The 21,372-nt window shown below is 37.8% G+C and overlaps 1 pseudogene across 1 annotated transcript in view; it reads left to right on the forward strand.

Moving 5' to 3' along the window:
* Nucleotides 1–21,372, forward strand: part of LOC146757099 (uncharacterized) — a 47,475-nt pseudogene that overhangs the window by 23,051 nt on the left and 3,052 nt on the right. Inside the window, exons 21-39 of the transcript XR_014936947.1 lie at nucleotides 527–555; nucleotides 657–720; nucleotides 809–844; nucleotides 3,663–3,748; nucleotides 4,997–6,005; nucleotides 6,418–6,421; nucleotides 6,768–6,985; nucleotides 8,570–8,753; nucleotides 10,375–10,521; nucleotides 11,106–12,062; nucleotides 12,302–12,454; nucleotides 13,723–13,898; nucleotides 14,094–14,160; nucleotides 15,631–15,765; nucleotides 16,685–16,797; nucleotides 17,205–17,346; nucleotides 18,095–18,388; nucleotides 19,076–19,308; nucleotides 19,696–19,942. The product of XR_014936947.1 is annotated as an uncharacterized LOC146757099 (transcript). The remainder of the gene's footprint in view (nucleotides 1–526; nucleotides 556–656; nucleotides 721–808; nucleotides 845–3,662; nucleotides 3,749–4,996; nucleotides 6,006–6,417; nucleotides 6,422–6,767; nucleotides 6,986–8,569; nucleotides 8,754–10,374; nucleotides 10,522–11,105; nucleotides 12,063–12,301; nucleotides 12,455–13,722; nucleotides 13,899–14,093; nucleotides 14,161–15,630; nucleotides 15,766–16,684; nucleotides 16,798–17,204; nucleotides 17,347–18,094; nucleotides 18,389–19,075; nucleotides 19,309–19,695; nucleotides 19,943–21,372) is intronic.

Genomic DNA, 21,372 nt, shown 5'->3' on the forward strand with positions numbered 1-21,372 from the left:
CAGCTGAGAACCAGATTGTTTTTACCTCATTGAATGATGTTTGTATGAGGTTGCTGTGTCTGTACCCTTGCTCTCCATAAGCTGTTAATGAGAAAGTAGCCTCAACATTATGCACTGCTAGAATAGAAGTAGTCATAGTTCTGCTGGGTTCTTTCTTGATTGGTCATTAAGAAGCCAAAGCTATCTGCTCTAATTAATTTTTCCAGAAAGCAGAATTCAGCTTCCAAAAGGAACAAAATATTTTAATCTTGTTCTCTTAATAGACATGACTTAATGCTTCACATGAATTGTTGTCATTCTGTGATTTGATTCTTTTTTTTTTTTTTAATAAAAGTTGGATGATGGGAATTACTCTGTATTTCTTATATACTACTACAAGTTCTGTGTGATAAGATAATTGGATATTAGCTATTTCACTCTCAATGAAGTAATTTGTGCAAGAAACAATTACAGAGCCTACTAATGTTGTAAAGAATAAAAGATATCTTCAATTAAATAAAATAACGCTTTCATTTTTCATCTCCAGGCTTTTCAGAGAAACCCAGTAATTTGCAGGTAAATGCTTTTCATTGAAATCTACTTGTCCTGCTCATTAATGAATATGTAGTTACTTTCAATGTATGGGTGTTTATTTTTCATTGGTTTGTCTTTCATAGTTAAAGGTTTCTGCAGTTTTAGAGATGAATGAAACATCTTCAAAAACAGAAAAGCAAAAATCAGGTAATGATGTCTTTTATATTCTGATTTTAGCTTCAAAATCTTTCTGATAAGCATATTTAATTAAGCATTTGATTCATTTGTTTTGCAGATCCACAGGAGAAATTGAGTGTAGATGATATTGAAGGTATTTATAAATAGTTGTTGTTTTTTTTTTGTCATGTCCCTTTGTGGGCAGATACATTGTAGTTGTAAATTCTTCATATTAAATTAATGTTTTGCTAGCAAGATGTTATTTCAGCAGCAGATTTAATGAAATATGGCTCTATCTTTGGGTGTTTTCTCCACTACAGCTCCATTCAACATTTCTAAACATCCTTCTACAGTGTAAGGTTCCTCCAGCATACCTGCTATCATCACCCCTTGTCAGGCAGTCCACATTTACTCATTTCCTTCTCATTGCCAAATATACCAATCTGCAGAGGAGCAATAGGGGTCATGTCCTGTGTCTGATTCCTGGCTAGGGTCTGCAGATGGAGCTGTCCAGGAGCTGCAGGTGGGACAGAATGGGTGATTCACAGGCTTATGCTTCATTAGCATGATTGATTATTTACCTGGCTTTTTCTTTGCCTCTCTGGCAGTTGTATGAAAACATGTATTACATATGCTCTTCCAAAGCCATCCTCTCATGTTTTGTTTAAACTGGCCACTGAGTTTAGAGCTAGTGGAAGGACATGGGAAAGAGAGTGTAGGTGGGAGGTAGTGAGTGGAAGTATGTTGGCAGGTATTCCTTTTGGTTGGGAAAGATAAATAAAAGTGAAGCAGCTAGATCATTTGTTATACATGGGAGAGAGTATATCTAACCTCAATGGGTTCTTAGTTTCTTAATTCTGATATATGTGAATTTAAGTATTTGTTAGCGAGATACAAAACAGTTCCCTATTAAGGTCTTAGAATTTCTACAACGAGCCCTGAAAATTACAAATCAGGTGAAAACCTATATAAGCAAGCATATGAAGTAGATGATTAGATAAGAGTTCAGAAAACTATTGCAACTTCTAAGTATGGAATGGAAATTGCTCCAAGCTGTTTGACATCCATGTCTTGGGAAAAAAGGTACTGTTTCTTTTGATGACAATAGAGGTTAAACTTCTTTCTAGAAAAAAAATGTACGTGTGTTTGCATAAAGAAAAGGAGATTCTCTACTGCAGTGATATTGTTTCTGTAAGATGCACAAAAGGTGGTTAGAATCATTGAATTATAGAATTGGGCTGGAAAGGACCTTTAAAAATCACCTAATTGAAACTTCCCAGCTGTGGGTAACCTGTTGCAGTGCCTCATCACCCTCATCAAGAATTTATTCCTTATATCTAATCTGAACGATCTTTTAGTTTAAAACTGTTACCCTTTGCTCTGTCACTACAGGCCATAGTTAAAAGTCTTTCGTGTAAGCCCCCATTAATTATTGAAAGGCCATCATACGGTCTCTGCAAACTCTTATATTCCCCAACTCTGTCAGCTTTCCTCATAGGAAAAGTGTTCCAGTCCTCAAATTGTTTTTTGAGACCCTTCCCTGGACCTGCTCTAGCCAGAGATTTTTTGTGCTGGGGGCCCCGGAGATGAACTCGGTGCTCCTGGTAGGGTTTTGAAAGAGTGGAGTAGAAGGGGACACCACCTCTCTTGGCCTGCTGGCCATGCAGTGCTTCATTTTTGGGGCCCAGGGTGCAATTGGCTTTTTGGACTGCAAGCATGCATTCTCAGCTTATATGTAATTCTTCATCCAGCATTATCCCCAAGTCCTTTTCCACAGGACTGCTCTCAGTCTGTTCATTGTCCAGCCTGTGCTGAAGCTGATGACTTCCCAACCCAGGTGCAGGATCTTGCGCTTGGCCTTGCTGAACATCATAAGACCTGCTTCTGTAGGCTGTCAGTATCTGTCTGAATGCGATCTCTTTTCACTAACATATCAGATACACCACTTGGCAGCACTTCCCTGTCTACCAAAGAATCCATCCATGATATTTCTCCAATTTAGAGAGATGAGCTCTCTAGGTAGCTAACATCAGTTGCTATTTCTTTATCCTCCACTCTAGTCACTCCATAATAGAAGGTTGTCTGGGCCTTGGAAAGTACCTCCTTTCTTAAACTCTTTAAAAACAAGTGTGATGTTTCCCTTTCTCCTGTCACTAAGGGTTTTACCTGACTGCCACAACTCTTTAAATATGGTGGATAGTGACTTAGCAACCTAATTTACCCATGATCTTGGAGGTCTTTTCCATCCTTTGTGTTTCTGTGATTCTGTGAGTTCTTGTTTTGTCTGTTTTATGTAGTCATGTGAAATGTAGTCCAGTGATGGTGTGGGACGTGGCAAAGTTAGATAGGAAAAACAGTCGTTTCATAGATCATTTTATGTCATCATTTCATGTATTTTCTGTTCATCCTTCCTCGTGTCTGTTTTTTTTCTATAATCCATGTATTTGCTCAAAGATCAGGTATTAAGAAATATATGTGAAAGTTTGTCTCAAACTCCTATGTTTGGGTTTCAGCAAGCTGTATTTCTTCTGCAGAGTGTTATAATTCCTATGGTACAAGTATTTCTAACTCTAAAAGGGTTAAACGAGACCCTTTGTGGCACAAAAAAAGGAGAAATGAAAGTAGCTAGAGGAATCTAGCCGATTGCTGTCTAGCATACAGTGTGTCATGTATGTATAAATATAGTTCTACATGTAAACCATTTGAGATTCTTAAAGGTGTATTTCTGACTGATTTTCATCAAATTTCCCTTAGGAATGAAAGGGAAAATGCCCTGAGAGGGATTAGTTCACACAGAGGCATCTTCAAACTGTTTTGTAATATTATGTTCAAATCGTAAATAATCATACGCTTGAGAGGCTGTGTTAGTTTGTGCTATTTTCTCACAAATGCAATGATTCAGGATGTACTCTAGGTATAATTAATTTGTAATAAGTCATGTTTGTTATAAAGATGTAATTTTTTCACTGTAGGTGAGCGCTCACAATCTACCGTTCATGTGTCGTCATCAGCTAAAAAAGAGATGGTCAAGGATGCCACTGAAAACTTTGGGAGGCAGGTATGTGAAACCAAATATTGTGTTTTTCCTTGCGTGCAATTCTGAGAAACAGTGCAGTCATGTGGTGGGTTTTTTGTTTTTTCCTATGCAAAATACATACTCATTTGGGAGCAAAATTTTATATCATGTGATTATTTCTTTGACAAAACACGCCAGATTTTCCTCTGTGTATTAGAAAGATTAAGTAAAAACCTGAAATATGATCTGTCAGTGCTTTCTCTGCCTCTGCAAAATATCTCCTTATCTGATCAAGTTAGTAAGTGTTCGAAAATATTTTTTGAAGGTCATTATGGAGGAATATAGGCTAGGCGTCCTGTTTGTATTGAGCATACAGGACTGGGTAGGGATCTTCATTGAGTGTCTGGAGTCTTCTGTAATACCTCAAGGGAAGTGGAGGAAGTAATATCATCATACATCCAAGGCACTGTGGAAGAGGGATGTGATTCATTTCAGCAGGTAGAGAGCGGAACTTAAGTATTGGAAGGTGGTAGCGGATGTGCAAAGTGAATGGAGCTTGGAAATGAAGTGGCTGAGACAGGTGGTGACTGAGATGCTCTCCATTGTGAAAGATTTTTGTGGAGTTACGATGTGGAAGGAGAAAAGGGCCTCTATAACCAGAGTAAGAAGGACAATAGTTGTGGTTCCTTGGGATGCCAAGGCTGCAGACCTTGTTCAGAAGGGAACACAAACCAAGGGCAACTTTGCAGGGACTGTGAAGTCAGAGATAGTGAGAAGGCTGGAGAGAGGAGCTGGTCAGTGAGCTTGAGGCATGGTACCGTTTGGATAGATGTCTCAGTTCTTGATTTTGGGCTGAGGGCAGGAATGAACAGGTATTCCTTGTAAATATTTGTCTTGGGAGCTTGGAATAGAATTTAATAATTCTGACTCTGAGGAGCATAGGTGATTGTAATGTAGCCAGTCCCTTGTGGTGGTTAGTAAAAAAGCTTGTTATGATCACTCACGCTTGTTATGAACGCTCACCAGCAGGGGGTTTAAAGGGACAGTCAGTAGAAAGTAATGGAGTATGGGAAAATTTGGGCAGTTGTGTTTTCTGTTGTTACTGATTGGTTTTGATCTGTTTGATTGGTTTATGTTTCTAAACTAGATCCTTCTGTTTTGAGGAAAAAATAAATAAGGTATCTTTGTTTTGTTGTTGTATGATGGGATGAGTTTGCAATGTAAATTATATGGCTTAACGGTAATTTCATTTTTCTTGGTAATTTTTCTGTCTTTACCTGCTTACTTAAGGATAAATATGTTTTAGAAACTACCAACTTGATAGAAAATACAGCACATGAAAAGCAGACTGACAAAGCAGAAATTTCTCATCAGGAAGCCCTAGCAGAAAATGAGGAATCCCACAGTGCTGACAAGCAGTTAAGTCTAAAGCTGTGGGAAGAAAGATACAAAAAATGTGGATTGAAAAAGAGAAAAGGGAGTTGAAAAGAAATTTTACAAACATTACAGCAGAGCTGAAGCAGCTGTTTGGTGAAATTAATGAATCTGAGAAAGCTCCATCCCTTGTGGCAGAAGTGTCAGAAGATGACCTCATTGAAGAATTGAAGAGTCTTTGTGTTTCGTCTTGTGTGACAGAATCAAGTGATAAGTTAGAAAGTAAAGGTGAATTTGGAGATGTGAAACTTAATGTAGACCTAAAAGAACCCAAACCTGAAATAGTTATTCTGAGTCTCTGTGTCCTTCCTGATCACAATAACTTAAATGCGAGCATGGAAAATACCTGGAGAATACCAGATGAAGAAGGCTGCACTAATTACACAGATAATACAAAAGTACATCTATCAAAAGCAGAGGAAATGGAAGAGAATGAGAATGGGATTAGTAGAGATGTAGAGGGAAGTCCTGAGTATTCCCTGAGACATTGTTTAAAAACAAATATTTGGGATGACATTTCTAATAATCTTCCTAATATAAGACCTGTTTGCACAAATGGTGAAAGTACACTTGGCTTTATAAGTGAGAAGAAAATTGGCAAGGACATCTGTCTTAGTGACAGTGTTCCCAGAGACTTCCTTATCAAAAACAAGGAAATAGGAGAAACAGAAATCGAAAATCTTTTCCCGCATGCTCAGCAACCTTGTGGCATGCTGAAAAGGAATCTGGATGAAGAACTAAAACAAGATGTGGAAAGATTTAAGAGTAAGGTAGGAATGCTGCAAATGGTATTCCTGGCTTTGGAAAAAGAGAAGGTAGAGCTACAAAAAGAGGTAGAAGTTCACCTGCTTTTCCTTATTCTTTAGTCTTTCTCAGTATTGGTGGTCCTGTTCATGTTAGCTATTGATCATTAAAAGAAGGTGCTTTGTGCAAATTGGTTTTTTTGTCTTAAGAGAAGAACGTTACTCATAAATAAGGAAAGCAGTGGAGAACTGTGCTTTTCCCCATAATGTAATCAGAAGGTTTTGAGAAAGCAAAGTGTATTGTTTCAGTTTGACAATAGGTGGCAGTCATTTCCAGTGTAAGTAGTTATCACCTCATTACCATAAAAAGAAATTCATACAAGTACACCAGTTTTGATTGTCGATCAAGGAATGAAAATAGCTTCTGAACAGGGTCTTGATTTATCTCTTCATTTGCTGTGGTTTGTGCATGGTGTGCCTTCATTGCCTCTCACTAAAATTCCTGATTGCTGTGAAGCTGTTTCTGCTTTTGAGTTCAGTTTGCTTTTTTCCTCATCATTAAGGAAGTACGACATCATACATCCACTCATACTTTGTGTTTCTACAACTACTGTTGTGTAGTCCATCTGATTTCTTCTCCATCAGTAATGCTTCTATTGTTTGTTTCCTTAGGGCTGCTTTGCTTTTTTGTTTTTGTTTGATTGTTATACTTCAAATCAAGAGTGAATTCAGAGTATATTTGTTGACTTGGTACATTTTGTAGAGTAATTTTGGGGGATAATCTTTTTTATTTTACATTATTTTAAAAGTCAAGCTTAGATTATTTGGTCTTGGATCTCCTTTAGAATCAGAAAAATATATGAAGCTTAATTTTCTCTTCATAGGTTGAGAAGGAAAAAAGGAAGCAGAAACATTTCAAAATACAAGCAGTGGAGAAACAGGAAAGTCTTGATAAATCAAATACACCAGTGGGCAATATTACCCATCAACCAGTAAAAGAAAAGCTTGCTCTAAGGAAGAATGAAAAAATGATAGAAGAAAAACACACAAAGAATTCGTCATCTGAGGAGAGACCAAAATTACTTGAAATGCCAGTAAAAGGGTAAGCTAATAAAATAATCCGTAGAATTAGATTGTTTTAAATCTTGTAATTGAAGCACTTTCCTCGGTATTGAAAGCTATGCTGAGTAGTCCCCTGCTCCCCAAACTGTTTTAAAAGTATATTTTTCAAAGAACTAAATGCACAGTGGAGGTTCAGATTAATTTTGCTGGAGGTGATAGAGGTCTTAATCACAGAATCATAGAATGGCCCAGGTTCAAAAGGACCACAATGATCATCTAGTTTCAACCCCCCTGCTATGTGCAGGGTCACCAACCACCAGACCAGGCTTCCCAGAGAATTTCTTCCTTAACACTGACTCTAATCGTGTCTTTAGAATCTTACCTCCTATGCCTAATAAATTAATCAAGAACGAATTCAAAGCCCTTGCACGTGGGAAGGAGGAACCCCTTGTGTACACAGTGAAATGCTCTGGCTGGTGAGCTGATTCGCTGAGAAGCCTCTGGGGGCTTTGGCAGAGATTAAGTGCAACATGAGTCAGAATGATCTTGCAGCTGAGAAGGCCAGCAGCATCCTGGGTTGCAGAGTCAAGAAGCTGAAGGGAGGAGTCCATCCCTACTTAGCATCTAGTTGGTCTGTGTCTGGAGCACTGGGTCCAACTTTTGGCCTCCAAGTACTTGTGTGCATTTCTTTTTATGGCCTTCAAGAGATCGTAGTCAACATGTGTGAGTTCAGTAGAGGCTTTCCAGGCTGATCACAGAGCATGAAACTCTGTGAGAACAAGCTGAGGGAAATAAACTTCAGGATGTGCCAGCAGTCTCCCAGTACGTGGAAGGGGATTGTAAGTAAGACAAAGCCGTTCCTGATTTGGCCTGGATTTGATTCTAAACATTTTTCAGAATTCCCAAACATCTGTAAATAGAAGGAATTAATTTTTTCTTCTATGTAAAATCTCAAAACAGTATTAGCTATACATGAGTAAAAGCTGTACTTTTTGGGAAGCTAAAGACTACATGTAAATCTTTCTCCTTTAGAATAAGCTGCTTCAATACTGATGTTACAGCCAATGTTTTGAACTACTTGTTAGTGGTTGCTGATATTCAAATCTTTTTTTGAACACTATCCTTATCCTTTAATTTATTAAAAGAAATGAAAAGGTTCATCCGCACATGGTAAGCAGTTGTTATAGTCTAAGGAAGGCTTCTTAAAAGTTTTTGAATTGTCTTAGATAAGTGATGTGATGTTTTATCGGTATTCCTTGCAGTCATTATGAATCTGTACTATATAGGTGATGATCAACTTATTAAAAACAGTGTATTTTTGTTAGTAAAAGTTCATGGTTTACTGTTCATGTTTACCTATGTCGACATGGAAATACATGATGAATTTTGTACATCACTTAAGGGCTTATTTGTCAGTCTTGTGCAGCTCATGTATAAGGTGTCTTCCACCACTAATGGAATGAAATTAGAGTGATGTTAAAAGTTTCAAATTGCAGAAAAACTTCTATATTTGAAAAGGTGTGACATTTCTACAGTTTTAAGTTGTTTCTCCTGGTTCATGATGTGGCATATTTACTTTTTTGTCAGTGCTTTAATTCCTCAAATACTCTCTTTTAAATCCCAGATTTTCTGTGAAACAAGAAGAGGAAAAGAGACATAGAGCTGAAATGCGATATGAAAAAACAAGAAAGCAACTAAAGAGGGAAAAGGATCAATATTCTAGAGAGACAGAGGAAAAACAACAACTTGAGTTTCGTGTAAGGAATTTAGAAACAGAGTTAATAACGCTGAAACAGCTCAAGAAACAGGTATATTAAATATATATCTTCTGTTTTTCTGTTTCTTTCAAACTGATATTTTATGCTAGTATGTTCAACTTGTTGGTGAAAGAGACATTAGGTAATTATCTTGGTGCATTTTGAGGACCATTGTCATGAAACCAGCGTGAACAAACAAGTTCATGATACCTTTTCACATTTTTCAGAATTATAGTTTGGTTTGTGCTTCAGGCAAAGCTTCTCTTTGAGTTATTTTTCCTAATTACTACAGAACTCTGTGCGCGTGTGTGTATATGTATGTCTATATCTATATATCTATATATATATTATATGTGTATATATATATATATAAAATATATATATATTATATATATGTTTTATATATTATATATATGTTTTTATTATTGTTTTTTTTCTTCAGAAGGAAATTACAGTTACTGTTTGTAGTATTCTTTCAAGTATACTTACATGAATTTAAATTTAGGCCTAAATGTTACTGTTTACCTGATAATCTGTAAATTGCCTCAGTTGCTTAAAATCAAGACTGAATCCAGAAAAACTCTCACCTTTATTTTTATTACAAGTTTAGTGGCTTATTTAATGCAATTGAGATGATGATGTTCTCACTGTACACAACCTGCATGAATTCTTCAGTTCTTACATACAGTTTTGAGGGTCTTTTCACTGGCCTTTACCTACTTTTCAGCATTCCTGTCATGGTTCTACGCAGTTTGAAATATACCTCGGAAATTCGGTCTGTTGTGTTGTATTTTTCCCCATAAATAGTAAGCCTCAAATTTTCAGAACTTGTATTTGCAAACATATTAAGAACATGTGAAAGTGGTCATTAAGGATCCTCAGTGGCCACGTTGCTCTGGCAGAAGCAGTAAGTAGTTAGCATCACCTCTTTCAGTCTGCCTGGATTTAACAGGGACATCATTGGCATTAGTTTACCTCCTGGTCTGCTGTTCAGCTGGTCAGTCCTCTTCTGTGTCTCACTTCATTAATAGCCTTTGGAAATCTCATACAACTCAATTTATCCAGCAGTATTGCTAGATTTTGGTAAACTGAAAATGGATTGGCACATTTTCTGAAGCATTTCTAAATATTAGTAGAAGAGATGTAGACTTAAGACCTTGCAGTGGGGTAAAGTAAGTGTAGATATTGTGCTTTTGGAAATCTTAGTCATTTGTTTTGTGCAGTTCTTAGTGTTAGTGCTCATATTGATGAATAGATGTTTTTAAATCTTTGACTGTAAGCATATGAGTGTCCATCTCTGGTTTTAGTATGTATATATAGTTTGTTAGAAAGATAACTTGGGTTTCTACTTAAACTCTGTATGTTTCCAAGAATAGTAGTTCTAGTTTGTTTGTTTTTTTCTTGTGTTATAGAGGGAGATTCATTAAGTATAAAACTTCTATGATGCTGATTTGTGCAAAGGACTCACACTATCCTTATAACTTTCAATTCAGATAAATCTAAAGATGTTTGTTTGCAAACATGGAAAATTGATATGCAGGTCATTCTATGATTTTATGATAAATGACTCTTAATAGAATTAATAGAATGTAAGAATAAAAAGAATGAAATAGGAAGGTATTGCTAATTCTGATTTTGTTCAAGATTCACAAGTTCAACTATATTACTGTAGGTTGAAGAAGAGCGTGATGAAACACAGAGACAGCTCTCTAATGAAAGGAGTGCTAGAGCTCTGCAAGAAGGAATTTTGAGCAACCACCTGTGGAGACAGAAGGAGCTGGAAGAAGAGACAAGAAAAACTATTGGGAAAAATTCAGAGGTAAGCAGTTCCATTCCTAATTAATTTGGTTATACTTCACTGTGCTCATTCTAAAACCTTAAGAAAAATAACCTTTTGTGCCTTTTCGTGGATTATCTACAGTTTATCAATATAACCAAATTTTGTTACTGTTGTCTAAAAACTCTGAATAGCATCATCAATCCCACATAGACCTGAATTGCATGTGGAAGTAGGAAGCCACTGGAAAATAAGACATTGTGTTCCCAGTCTCTTAAACTGCCTGCTGTTCTTCACTGTATAGTTGTTACAATCATTTCTAAGGTTTCTACCCGTGAAATGTCCAGATATCTGGAGATTCACTAGGAAAGAAGCTGGCTGAGGCTGTTTGTGATCCTATTACTTGGCTTTTGAATTCGTTATTATACTGTCATCACTTTCTTGTTTCCATGTCCTTCATCTTTTTGCTTAATAAATTATTTTTATCACAGCCCATGAGTTCTGTTTTGTTTCCTGTTCTCTCCCTCATCCCACTTAGTGATGAGAGTGTGGTGCCTAGCTGCCTGATGGGTTAAACCTGAATTTATTTCCCAACTAACTATTCATTATTGTCCTTTATCACACAGAAATCTGACACTAATGACAGAGAAAAGGATTTGCTACACAGAAATCAGTTACTGCAAGAAGAGATTGCTATGCTAAGACTAGAACTCAATCAAGTAAAACTTAAGCACCAGGAGGATGAAGGAAAATACTTAGAGGAAAATGAGTCTTTGAAAGAAAAGAATGATTCTCTTCAGAAGGAACTTAAACTGAGTGAGGAAACCTTAACACAGACAGTATTTCAGTACAATGGACAGTTGAATTTACTCAAGACGGAATCTGCAATGCTAACTTCCAAGCTTGAACAGAAAAAAGAAAGCAAAGACAGACTGGAAACAGAGATTGAATCATTGTGTTCCCGCTTGAATGCAGTGGTTCAAGATCTCGAACGTCATCAGTCATTGAAAAGTGATGCCGAACGAACATTTCAGAGAGAACGTGATGAATGGCTTCGTTTACAAGACAAGCTCCATCGTGAGCTCTCTGAGGTGCGAGAGAGCAACAAGAGCTTGTCTCAGCAGCTGAGTCAAACGGAAAGCAAAGTTAATAGTCTAGAAAACGAGCTTCACCAGTTGGAACAAACACTTCGAGAAAAAACACTGCTTTTAGAAATGACACAAAAAGACTTAAATCAAGCCCAGTGTCAAGCAAAAGAAAATGAGCATGCGTGGCAACTTGAGAAAGATCAAGTCAGTAAATTTATGATAAAGCATGAATCTATGCAGGAACGATTGGCCCAGCTCCAAAGTGAAAACCTTTTACTCCGTCAGCAGCTGGAAGATTTGCAGAACAAGGAGATCATCAAAGAAAAGGTTGTGAATGATGTCCAGAACAGATTTCATGATATGTTCAACAAACTCAGAGCTGACAGTGAAAAGCAGGTTTACCTCATGGAAGAGAGAAACAAGGAATTAAATACCAAGTGTACTGATTTAAAGGAACAAGTCTTTAAATATGAGACTGACAAAGTAGAAAGAGAGGTAAGCTATACAATTAGAATAAATTAAAATGTTTCAATTCATAAAATGATTTTGTATTTCTAAAATGCATCAGGTGTAAGTTTTACACATAGGACCAAATTGTGTTGTTTTGTTGTGGTTCATTGTTTTTTCTCTTAGAATTAAGGAGGACCGGTAAATGACTGAACTGTATAATACAGTCAGTTTAAAGGAGTAAAGTCAAGTTTCATGTTTTTCTTCATGTTTATCTGTTTCCTTAGGGTTTGGTCAGACAGCTGCAGCAGGAGCTTGCTGATGCTCTTAAAAAGCAGTCTATGTCAGAAGCTTCCCTTGTAGTTACTACATGCTACCGCAGTGACCTTGAGGAAGACAAATTGCACTTGCAGAAGGAACTGGACAGGATTAAAGCTAAGGTACAGAGAGGCTGTAACTTACACATAAAATCTGAGGGTGATTTTTCCCTGTTTCTGGTGAAGAAGAGAAAAATAATGTTCTGAGAGCAAGTACCAGAGAGAGCTAAGGAGGTTAGCAGTGATACCCTGTCATAATTCATGAAGCTGGTGAAATCTTTGCCAGCTGGCCTCCTCCTCTGTAGTGAAAGATAAGTGTTACTAGAATCATCAAAAAGCCAATTAGTTTCTTTTGCAAGTAGGAGCCGTTCTTCAGCCCCACAGCTAAAGTTCTTCTTGTGGCTCCAGGGTGTTGTAGCAGTGTTCTTTCTTTTCCCAACTTACTTCCCTCTCCTGGTGTCAAACACAATTAAGAATTTATTTGTGGATGGGATGTGTACAAACTACCAACTATCTGAAGCAACATTACACAGGTGCTCTGAATTTACAAATTGTTTTTCTGTGTCTTATAAGGTTGGTTGTAAACACTATAAGGTGGTCTTTATCCCCTTAGTCTTCTCAACTTGCCCCTTGTCATCTGTGATCACAGTCATGCCTGTGCCAAATCAGAGCAGAGAGTTCAAAGTATAAGCAAATGTCCTCCTATCCTAGAAATAAATTCAGGGGTATAGATTTAAAGACAAGTATATGAACTGCATTGTTCTGTGCACTTGGTGTCCATGACTGGGTGGTCTTCGACACGAAGTCATTATGTCTTTAACTGGAGAAGATCTGTATTTGATAAGCTGCTTTGCAAAATGACCTGGTGTCTCAGCAGGTTATCGCTTTTGGTTTGGCCAAGTTTGGTGTCTGATTTCTGAGAAAAAGTAGAAATACTGGACAGCTGAATTTGAGTTTTTCTTTTTTGCTCTCTGTGAGAGTTGTGGGTTTTTTCTGAAACATCTACCATAATAACGTACTAATGAGCTGTGAAATCACTTTAGGAAAAGGATGAGGTTTTTTGGTTAATATTTTCGATAGAATAGCAAACAAGTAATTTCAGGATGTCACAAGTCACTGGGAAGATAGGATTGGCAGTGTCAATGCTCATAATGGTGTTATAGAAAATCCTTTGTACAGATGGGAGATGCCAGTGTCACAGATGATGAAATATCATCTGTTATTGTTCATTTGCTAAGAGAAATGAAGGCTTGAATGAATTGGAAACGATTCCAGTACTTTGGGTAGGGGGTGTATGTAGATACATGCAATATCCAAATTCTTCAGTGCTCACTGAGCTCTCTATACTGAACCTAACCTGGCTGCTGAGGATTCTCATTGCTACTTTACAGTTACATGACTCTGAACAACAGCGTATTCAATATGAGCGTTGCATTCAAGATTTGAAGACTGACCTAGATAATAAGGAAAGACAAATATCAGCTTCTAACCAAAAAATGAAAGACCTTCTGTTAGCAGCTTCCAGAAGCAGTTCTACAATAAAGCAGCTGGAAGAACATGTCCAACGGTAAGAAAATAACAGAGTGAAGCAAGGTTTTGCTTTTTGGGATTCTCTGAAAACATCAGAATTGCCTTGTTGCATCATCAGGGTAAAACATGATTTTAAAAGAAGCTCTTGCTTTAAATAGCATTCTTTCACACCATTCTTTTGCAGTGTGCGCTATTATGGATTTGTCTAATAAGATCTGTGCTTCTCTTTAAGGCTTGAAATGGAAAATGCCAGAGTGGAAGCTGCTGCGCAACACCAGGACAAGAGAACTGAAGCCTCAGTGAGCCAGTCATAAACTTCCCTTTTATTTATTTATTTTTTATTTTTTTATGTGAGCTTCTGAGCCTATTTAGATATTTTTCGTGGGGAAGTTATGTGGTTTTCCTGGGGATCATAGGGGAGCTGAGTCATCTGAGCTGTGGTGTGACTGTAGGGTACTCTGAAAATCCTGATGGTCTATTCTCCAGTTTTGAGAGTTTTCCCATAAGGTAAAGGTTGTGAATCTCCACCTTTCACTGCTGCCATTTCTGTCTTTGCAATAGTATGAAAATGTTTGTGTTAATCAGCATGATTCTTTTGATGGATAGGACGGACAGTGTCAGCAGGAGGGAGATGTGTGGTTGAGATCTGGGAGGGGAAACCTGGATGTGAGAAATCTATTTTATCTTCAGAGCTTTGTCATAGTTTCCACCTGATCTCATTAGGTTCTTTTTCCATTTGTGAATATGTGTTGGTACTTTACTGCCCCGCAGGGGGCTGAGGTAAGGAAAGAACAACTAGGTGAAGTAATGCTGTGCAGTCAGTGGCAGGCAGCTGGGAAGTAGCTGGTGCGCATGCATGGCTTAGCATCTTGTGTAACCTTGGAATATTCTTTAATTAGTTTGCTGTTGGAAAATTAAGCTGCTATAGGGAGAATAAGAAGGATCTAGTGGAAGGGAAAAGCTGTTGATTATCTGCACCAGAAAAGTCTGAGTTCTTTTCCAGGTTCCTTTCCTGTCATCTTCTTTTGGTGATATACCAATTAGAAGGTTTTTAGCATTTTTAACACTTCTGTATTTTACCCATACATTGTCACATAGGGAGAACCGACATTTAACATATCCTGTAAAGACACATGAGGAAGTTTTATGAGTTTGTCATATAAGCCTTTAAGCTCAGGTTTTTATGTCCTTCTGTACGTCAGGGATGTCTCTCTTTTTCTTAAAATGTGCTATTCAAAGCATGTAGGCAACTTTCATTCTTTACAAAGGGAACTGAATAAGCAAACTTGTTTACACACAAATGCATCTGTGATGCAAATCTTTGCTCCTTTGTGTAAAAGGATAAGTAACATTGCTGTTCTGAAAACATTTTCTTGCTCTGAGGAGATCTGCAGTTATTTCACAGTCAGTAAGTGTAGGGAATTTTAAGTGGTGGGCACAATTATAAATGCAGTCATTTTTGTATCATTATGAAATCTGGAGAATTTTATGAAGAAAACTGTGAGTTAATGTTGTATGTGTGTCTTCTTATCTCCAAATGATGTAACCTCATTTTATTGCATAGAGATTTTTCCACTAGCATTAAGTGCTATTCTTGACGGTGCTTCTCAAGCCATCTTTTATAAACTCAGTGTAACATTCACTATAGATCCTTAGTGGTGAGAGCTTAGCCCTGCCTCCATTTGAGTTAATAGTTTATAATGCAGTTCATGTGCAGTGTTGTCTCTCTGGTTATCTTGGCATTCCCTTTGTCATTGTTGTTTCCATAGATACAAAATCAGAATATGTTGGCTATGACATCCAGAGGCTCATGCATGATGTGCGAGGAAGATCGAAAGTCGAGAGCCCACCTTGAAGACCATATTGCTAAACTGAGTAGGGAAAATGCTGAGCTTTTAGAAGAAGTGAGCCCAGAAAACAGTCCCTAACACCTAGCCAATACCCAGAGCAATGCTGACATTTTCTTGAGTTCTTACATACTCTGATTTTATATCCCTGCTACTCAGGCCCTGAGTACTATTGTGATTTGGGTGTCATGAAGGAATTGAATAAAAGCCAAGAGAATATCTCGGAGTTGTGCTATCAGAAAGACGGTGTGGTTTGATACCAGTTGAGCACATGGAGCAAGGCAGCAGTTCCTGTGTTCTTTATTTGATTTCCTTCTGGTTATTGTCTGACCCCTTGATTTCCAAGCAGGATTAAAACACCCCTTATTTTCAGTGCAGTGTACGGAGGAACTGCTGCATGTTTTCAGAATAACAGGAGCTTAAAAACCTTGCAGAATAAATAAGGTGCAAATGCAAACTACAGAACTAGTTGCCAGTTCTCCTGTAGTTTGTCTGAAAAAACACCATGAGGAACAGCAACTAAATTAGTAAACACCCACAAATAAGATATGGAAGTAATGACTGAGAAGACACTGGTGAATTCCAGAAAAGCAGACTCTTCCACAAGAGCCTGCTGGTCATTGGAATGAATGCTGTAGAGTGTGCAGTGTTCTCCAGGGCTGTGGCTACCTGTGCAAGCTGACCTATTAGCAGAGGAACTGCGGAAGCTGTTCTCTAGCATCTTTTTTCCAGCTTTTTGGGACAAAGCCCAATAAGGGGGCAGAGGAGCATTTGCTTCAGCAGGGGCGTTAATTGGTATCCCTAGGTCTTGGCCCGCTTGTGTGAAGCCTGAAGTGATTTAAATGTTTACAAGAATCCTGTGCCTCAGTGTTCTGCTGAATGTGGCAAAAGGATGGATATGTGCTATCTGCAGTTGCTATGTGTACTGTCCTGTGCTGAGTGTATCATGTATTTTTGTTTGTTTGTTTTTTGAAAGTGTGAGAATGAAAGAAAGAATGTGAAGAAGCCGATAGAATTGAAACGACCACTTGAAGCATGTCTTGACCAGGAAAGGGAAAGAAATACTGAACTGCAGAAGGAATGTGACAGGTATGGTTCACTAGTACTTGAAAGAGAGCTCATGTAGGTTAGAAGTCAGGCTTTAAGGAACTTGCATGTAAAAGTAGGTGTGTTTAACTCTGAACAAATTCAGATCTCACATCAGTTCTTGCAAGACAGTTCTGGTACATGAGCCTATGATTTTCTGTAGCTGCCATAAAAAGAGCAAATGTAGGCTGCCTTGCACTTCTGGGAGGGAAGTCTTTTTTTCCTCTGTTGAGGTGAAATGTGGACCCTCCAGGTGATCTATTGCATTGAAATGCTGGTTTTTCTTATTAACTTTTGGCCTGTTGAGCATGTTAAAAATGAAGCAAGCCATAGCTATGCTTTTCTTGTACAAGCGTGACAAATAGATACCTAGTTCCTTTGCTTATTTTCTTGACTGATTTGTTGTGCAGGTTCAAGAGCCTTTTGAAGAAAGCTGTGAAAAAACTAAAGATGCATGAAGCCAAAGAAAGAGACTCCCAGTTCAATTTCCAGGGAGAAATGAAGAACAGGTATTCTGAAATGGTGAATGAAGTTGAAAAATCAAGAACAAAGGCAAGTTCTTGTTGTTTCTTTTTGGGTTTTTTTGGTGGTTTTGTTGTTGTTGTTGTTGTTTGTTTGTTTGTTTGTTTTTGTTGTTGTTTTGTTTGGGTCATGTTAATTTCTAGAGACTTGTAATATTCTTTTCAGTAGGTATGGAAAAGTTATATTTCTGGGAGAGAAAATTGGCTTCACAGTTGACCTTGGAAACTACTGAAACATCTCATATTTTGTACATATTCTTGCAACCAGACACTGGATTTGACCTAGAGAGAAAATACCTTCCTTTACCACTGCTGTGGAAGCTGCTTTTTGAAGCACTGTTTACAAAGCTTTCAAGAGCAATGGCAGGAGGAGTACTTGTTTCCTGTGCCCAGTTAACTCTGTACTGGAACATTCCCCCTGAAGCATGATAGGCATTCTTTCTGCTGTCTGGGTAGAGTGGTTTGATTTCCATCGAGCAGTAGAGCAGTGCACAAAAGAATGGCCCTAGTGCCTTTCAGCACACTCCCGTAAGTGAAATTCTGCTAGTTTGCTACTTGTTGATCTTTTACTTGCTGCAGAACTGAGGAAGGTTGTAAGTCAAGGAACCCTATTGGCAAGAACTTAAAAGTTGTTCTTCCCTTAAAAGATGATCTTGTCTTTCCTTTGACTCAGGTACTGAGTCAGCAGATGACAGTTACAGACTTGATGGTCTTCCCCTTCATAAATTTTCAGAGAATAATTTTACACCCCTCTAAGTTCATTTTATTACTGTCTGTAGGTTACTGAACTTTCTCATCAGCTGGATTTAGAGTGTAAAAAATGCGTCCAACTACAAGGACAAAACCATTATTTGCAAGAACTGCTGGCTCTAAACATGAAAAAACATGAAAAACTAGAGAAGACCAGATGCCAGCTGAAAGAAGAGGTGGCAAACCTGAGACAACATCTGGAGGCTGTCCACAATGTGCACATGATGACTTACAACCAAATCGAACGATACAAGAAAGAAGTGGAAGAGCGAGCTGCACAAGAAATAAATCAAAAACTTCAAGAAGTCAATTTGTTTTTGCAGGTAAGTGAATTTGTTGTGTATGTCTATAGTTTTTATTATGTAACTTCTTTTTGCCATTTCTTGTTCGTACTTTGGTTTTTTGTGTTAGTGCCATACTTCTATATTTCCTGAAGGGAAGTGGAAGAATGGAAAATTGTTTGGCGAAAGTGCTTTTGTGTGTGTAATTTGCCTGCAGGTCCCCAAGCTAATAGCCGTCCCTTGACAGACTTCTGTTTTGCAGTTCTTAGAAGAAGCTATGGCCATCTGGTCATCTTGTTATTGCTGTTCATCACATGAATGCTATAACTTAGAGATGGCTTGGCCATACGTACAGGTTATGTTTTATCATTGTACAGGATAAAATGCTCAGGGAAGAAGTCACTGAAGTTACCGTGGGGCAGAAAGAGTGGGGATGGGATTCTCATAATTTCTTTGTAGAATCCTTTTTGTGTGCCCTGTCCTTCAGCCATAGCATTCTTTTAGTAGCTGCTCCCATAAGTAATATTGCTAAGAGCAGATCTGTCTGGATGAAAACAGTTATTTAACGTGTTGGTTCCAGGGTTTTGCCTTGATTGCTGATAGTAGTGAAAAGGTCCAGTTGACTCAGTTGAGTAAAACTGGGCCCTTTAAATTGGTTATGGGCAACCGTATAGGGAGATGCAGTTCACTTTTTCTTTGCAATGGTTGAAATTGTATTATCTGCTTCAGGTCCAGGCAGCCTCACAAGACAAGATAGAACAAATCAGAGAAAATCATCATGCCTCGCTGAGAGACCAGCTGAAGTGCAGAATAAAAGAGGTTGAATGTGAGTTGGACAAAATAAAAAATACCAAAGACAATATTTTTCAAAACGAATCTATGCTTGCGGAAGTGGAAAAATACAAAGAGCTGCATCGTGAAGAAATGAAAATGAGAATAAGGCTAGCAAATAAGCTGGAAAGGTAAGTGCGTGCTTTTTTGGAGTGGTAACAAGACGTGAAGTAGCAGTAGCTTGCATGAAAAACCTTGTACTGTTTCCTCCTAAAATCCTTTTTCTGTGTCTTGTCAGCACTATGGATGTAAGCGTAACCCTCTAAAACCTTTCCCCTTTATTTTTGGAACCACCATCATTTCACTTCAGTGTTCTAGCAGTCACACCACTAGTTATGGCATCACTGGCCCATGTTTGAAGTTGATAGCATTTTAACACATGGCCTTTGGGCCCCTCTCATTTTGGACTTCTAATGCCTTCTCTTTTCAAAAGCTGAATAGTAGTCAAAGACCTGGAAGAAGTGACTCTGCAAAAATATTATCAAAGATAATTCTTTGTGTGTTTTTAAATATTTCAGAACAACCAAGAGACTTGCAGAAGCCAATTGTAAGCTCTTTGAGGAACGCCAAAGAAACAAATCTTTAATTGCGAGCAGCACTGTCAGTGGAGGTCCTCCTGCAAGTCCAGGAAAATATTCAGCTGAACTGGGAAATCTCAGAAACAATTCCGCACTAAACAGAAGCTCCAGCCAAGAGGAATGCTTCCTAGATGCTGCTGGGATTGCATTATTGGCAAGAAAAAAAGTTGAAGTGTACATGGATAAGGTAAGCATTGTGAAATACTCTTCAGTGATGAAGACTTTAGGTCATTAAGATTGTACAGAATTCCTAGAGTGCTCAGACACCAAAAATACTGACATCTAAATGATGAACTATCTAACTGTATATACACATAACTATGTACTTATGTAAGGTTTTTGTGTGTTTTGTTTTTTTTTTTCTTTTTTTTCAACTAGAGAAAATTTAATAAGCAGCTGCTGTGGCATTGGAAGTTCCCAGCTAAGCTATTTATTAAACTTTACTGTATAGAATGTGCATAAGTGTATGACGTACTTGAAATGGATAACTTTGACATCTTTGCTCAGCCCATCAGACATCTCTGGTCAAGCCACGTTGTTTTTTTCCTTACTGATCTTCATTTTTAGTTTCTTTTAGTACATTAATACTAACAAAGACATCCTTTAAAACTAGGATGATATGAGTATGATTGCTTTGCTTCTTCCTATACAGTTTGCTGTGGGATGCATGCTGTGCCTAGTAAACATTTCTTTTTGTGCTTCTTGCTATGTATCATTACCTGAGAAAACAACAACCTACTCTTCAAGTCTTGACAGCTTTATAATATTTTGCAGCAATTTATACATGATTGCAACTTCTGCAATAGCTTTGAAGTACTTTGCCAGTTGTGCTGCTTAGTACTTGGCCTGTTCACCAGGCTACTTAAAAAGACAAGAGTTTACCTGACTCTGAGCCTTGTCTTTGCTTCAGTTATACCTCAGATTTTTCCAGTAATCTGTTTCCTTCTATTGGGAAAAAAAAAAACAACAACAAAAAAAAACACCTCTGTATTGCCATTAAATTCAAACTAAGTGCTGCCTTCTTGGATGGAGGAGATTACAAGTTCTCCTGACAGTAAAGTTCATAATAACTGGAAACTAAGGAACTTAAATTGGAGTTTGCCTCGTGTAGTCATCTTGCACTTTTGTTTTTATGTAAAGCTCTCAGTGCACATTTGGTGTTTTTCAAAGTAAGGGAGGTTATCTGAAGTAGAGTGTGAGCATCTCCTGGGATGAGGAAGCTCGTGTAGATTTTGGCTTTGATTTTGCAAAAGCTTTGATAAAGCTTCAAGGATAAGAAGCTGAAAATACTTTACGCCGCCGTTATTCAAAATGCTGGTATCAATTACTTTGTCCATGCAACTGTTTGAAGAAACAAATTGCACTGATTACAAACAAGAGAAAGAAATGCAGCTCTGAAAAGTGGGTGCAGGAAATAATAGTGACTTCTGCTAGCTGCAACCAGCGTGAGTGCATGGATTCATGAAACCAGTTTTCCTACTGGTAGCATAAGAAAGGGAACACCTACTTCCCATTCCGTCTCTCAGTTTCTGTTTCCTTTCTGATTTTATTTCCTGTCTGCACTCCTGATTTTTAGCAGTCTTATAAATTTCCACTCTTTTGACTTCTGCCTGTTCC

This window comes from Coturnix japonica, chromosome 24 (assembly GCF_054131305.1).
Source record: "Coturnix japonica strain WE chromosome 24, WE-NBRP24, whole genome shotgun sequence".
NCBI classification, from domain to species: Eukaryota; Metazoa; Chordata; class Aves; order Galliformes; family Phasianidae; genus Coturnix; species Coturnix japonica.